Below are 4769 nucleotides of genomic sequence, written 5' to 3'. Positions count from 1 at the left end.
ATTCTTTTGTTGCTTAAACAGGTAACAAGTAATGGTTTTTTCCATACGTCACGTCCAGTTAGTAATAAAAATAAAATAACTGACACTCCTTATTTATATGTCAATAATGTTTTTCAATAGTACCTTGAGCGGTAGGTATTTCCGTCTAGACCGCACGTATGGATGTATACAATGCTGACTATATGTGGGCCGGCAATGAACAATAGTGAACTCTTTCATGGAAGTTAATACGTTATGCACGTGCCGAGACACAGTCTCTCCCGAATGTTGGAACCGTTCTTGGATTTCCCGATTTTGCTTCCCTTTCAACACATGGATAAACATTGCAACGCTTTCCTCAACAGCTAAGCCATGTGGACGTTGCGGTACTTGTAACCCAAAATCATTTACTAATGTCTCACACAAGGCGGCAAAAACTTCCTTCAGCATGCAAACATTTTCCTCAAATCGACCCATATGGCTCGCATATAGTTCGGATATCCATGCATTTCCGGTCAATATTGAAGTGCGACATGGTGTTTTAGCCATGTGTTTTTCGTACCATTCTGTCGCATACTGGCATGTTTGTAAAAATGTGCAGTTGTGTTCTTGTTGCACCTGGATCGCCATTTGATTAAGCATTTCCGTAAATTCATCATTGTTGCTTCCATCCCAGGGATTCATCACGTCTTCGTTAAAGTTTGCAACCTACAAGAGTGGCACTCTTTCAATCAGTTTGCACGTGATTCATTGACTCAAATTATATTGAAGTTTGCAATTAAAAAATGCCAACATTGTTTTTAATGTAAGTAATGCCGTCACCAATGTCATTAGTAACGCATACTGATATGAATTGAACAAATTGTAAACCTGTTCAACTTCTGCTTTACAGGGAGACCATGGTGGTAACAACCACAAAAGTTTACGTCAAACTAAACTAACAGTTAAATTTGCAAAATATACACATACAAAAGCTAGCAAGAAAACCGTCGTTGCCTGTCTAAAAAATAGCCATACATTTAATTAAAACAGAAGTATCCCATTCATTTCCCAAAAACCATGCACAACCATGCTTCCATAATGCATAACCCATGCACTTAACTAAAAGTTTTGTTCACCATAGGTAGCAAGAAAAAAACACAAAGGAAGGAATAAAAACATGCACACACAACCATCCTGTTTTAATACAGTGCCAACAATAACATAAGCCAAAGTTTTGAAAAGCAAGAGAGGGACATGCATCTTCAACACTCGTAACACCGCTACATCACATCCGGCGAGCCCTAAACAGGTTTGCAAAAGGCGCCGACGCAATACACTGGAGCTGCTTCTGTGTAAGCCACCCTATGATGTGGTCGTCATCAGGCTGGCACATCATCACCTCCCGGTAATCGGCGTTATCCATAAGTGTTGAGGTGAAGTGGAATAACGGCGTACCAATTAGAGATGGAATACTCGTCAGGCGATGCATGCACTTCGAAATAGTGTACAATGATTCGTTGCCTGTGAGGTGCCTCACCGTAACCTGCTGATTCTTCATACGCACCATATCTGTCAGATTGTTCATGCTTTCCACAATAACTGACGCTCCACTTGTTGCCTTCTTCGACTTTGAAACACTTATTGATGGCGTCTTTCTCCTTTTTCCCTTTTCAATCAGAACATGCTGCAGTGAAGAATCTGAATCCACGTCCTGTACTCCTGCGGGTATCGGATCAGCAAATGGCTGGGCTCCCAAACTATGCACTGAATCAGATGAGACATCCGTAGCTTCAGGAAGTTTCTCTCCCGGGGTCCAATGGTGTTTACCAGTAGCACATACCCCCATGAAGATCGTCTCCATCAACTCACGATGTTCCAAGGTTTTTTTTCCTGAACTTGGCACACACCTTGTTTATCTGTAGAAATAGAGATACATGAAAGAGAAAGACGTTACATTTCATATAATTAATTAAAAGTTAACTAAAAAAGTTAAAAATGTACTGGTAAATGACAAATATGAAACTTGTTTGTACATGTACTTACCGATTCCATCTTGTCCCACCACTCCTCAGGTGCCTGAAACATACCAGTGTCACAGTCAAACCCTATCCCTAACACTCCTTTACTTGAATCCATAAACTTTGTCCACGCGTGCCACTCTTTTTTCAAACTCATGTACTTATTTTTCAACTGTTTCAGTCCATGTTTTCTTCCTGTTTTTTTCTCAAATTTCCTTGCCAAGGACTTGTACCCTGCTTGGCTGAGGACTAGGAATGGGCGATTTCCTTTAGTAATCTCTTTTGCAGTCAACTGCAAGAAAACTCGGATTGAGTCACTGTCCCATGAGGCCTTGTGGCTGAACTGCATATATGTCTCTTCAAGACTGCTTGACTTGTCAGTGACAATGCCTTTGCTTTTGGAATGGGTACGTGGAGAAGTACGTGTGGAAGCCATTACTAATGTACGGTTACAAAAGATTACCATCACAAATTCGGTTGTTATATACAAATGCATAAGCCATTACACATTAATAACAACAAACAGAGAAATATGATGCTAAATTAGCCAGCATATAACCATTGCACAGTAATAACATACGTACAGAGGTTCCATAGAACTAAGTAGTGGACATAGTTGTCATTAGTCATTAAAACGTTGACCGAATCGTACTAACAAAGGCAAAGGCAGCTTAAAGTCATACTAGAACATACTACCAACATACTAACAACGTCGTAACGTGTTTGTACATACTGACAACATCCTAATGTTTCTTATATACGGAACAACAAAATGACAACGACAATACATAGCACATACACAATGGTCTTAAGGACACGCAAGGATTGTTGAATGTCTATGACATCAGCCCGCAATTGCATGATAATTTCGTCTTTGGGTGACGCAAAGTCTTGGTTCTCTCGCCTTGGTTCTTCGCACCAACCAATCCAACTGACACAGGGCTGATGAGTGCAAATGATGGAACTATTAGTCAATGGGTTGTTAATGTTCATACAGTTATGACAGGTAAAGAATAGGTGACTCACCACAGGGCGGGGACATGCAAAGTAGGGATGCCCTGGATTTTTGGCGAACCTGGAAATCTTAACAAGACAGGGGCCATGTCTACAGGCACACATTCGTCGTGGCCATGTACTGGAAGTTGCAGTAGAGATAAACGAAGCCATGCTATGCTTTACAAACATTTGGAAGTGACAATGAATCATGTAAGTAATTAGTTTATGTTAGCCGTCTATCAGGTTAAATATTATCTGAATACGTTGATGCACATGTTTCATAGGATAAGTATACAAACTGTCAACTTCCTTCCGTTTATTTTAAAGAAAAGTAGCCTACATTCTCGTGGTTTCACTGTGAAGGTGGTAATAGAAAGGTAAATATGTAATTTGGTAAATTTAGATTTCAATGAACATAAAAAAAGGCATGAACACAGTGTGTTTACATGACTGAGATAAAGAATTCATTTCTTTAATTTTATTATTACTTTTATCCTACTTATTATTATTATTATTATTATTATTATTATATTCTGTTGTTTTTTTGAAATTTCAGAATAGTCTATTTATATCAATAATTTTAAAGATTAAAGTTTGTATCCACATGACACAAATTGGACATACTTTTTTGAAAAAAAAATACAGCATTAATTTATATATACTTAGAGTAGATCAACTGAAAAAGAGTTATATTCAACTGGTAACCCATTCAGCTTTCAATGAAGACAGATATGAATAAAGAAAGCAGAGGGTTTTATTCAGATTTATGAATAATCAAGTTAACAGTGTTTGAAGAAGTGAAGTTGAATAAGGACAACCCAAAAATGTGACCGTATAAGAATCAAGACCACCGAAATGAGGACTGTTTTTTGGAAGAGATATGGAGACATTCTCTTCAGCATTGACAAATCAATAGGTATTTCGCCGATAATAAATCAATAGGTATTTCACAGATGGAGACATCATCTCTAGCATTGACTCAGAAATCACAGAACCCATTCAGATCATGTGTTTTCCTTATTCATTGACAGACCATTTCATGAGAAATCAATAGGTGATTCACTGATCATAAATGAAGTTTATCATGACAGTGATAAGTAATCAAATTACCAATGTTTACTAAAATAAATTTTGTAACAGAAATTTATATTCATTCACAGAATTTATGTTTTCATTCAGCATTTGTATACATCAATTTCCAATTGTGAGATGAAATTGATAATTTGTAATGCGAATTATAAAAACAAAAGAAATGCAGAACATACTGTTTCACAGAATTTATCTCAACAGAACAGGTTTTTTTTTTTTTTTCATATGTATCTGTTTTTTAATATTTACCATGGGTTGATCTACATGAAAATATAAGAACAGATACATATATCTGCCTTCAAACCGAACAGATTTATATATAAGAACAGATATATATCTGCCCCAAATGTATGAAATGTAACCGTAATCAACCCAATCTTCAGACAAATTTATAGATTTTAATATAAGAACAGATATATAAAGAAGAATAGATATATATATATATATATATCTGCCCCAAATGTGTGAAATGTAACCGTAATCAACCCAAGCACCAGGGTAAACAAACAGATCGGTCATGAACCCAACTGGTAATGAACCTAACCCGTAATGAACCCAACCTTAAACAGATCAGAAGCAGGGGCCACACAGATGCAAAAAGGGAAACGAAATCAGAACGGCCATAAAGCATACCTGCAGATCGGTTTGTGTTGGAGAGGGTTTGTTCTTGTTCGCCACCGCGGGTACATACTCCGATGTCGATCG

This window comes from Camellia sinensis, chromosome 15 (genome assembly GCF_055761805.1).
Source record: "Camellia sinensis isolate YWXY chromosome 15, ASM5576180v1, whole genome shotgun sequence".
Lineage (NCBI taxonomy): Eukaryota > Viridiplantae > Streptophyta > Magnoliopsida > Ericales > Theaceae > Camellia > Camellia sinensis.
Note: the sequence above shows the minus strand (reverse complement) of the source record.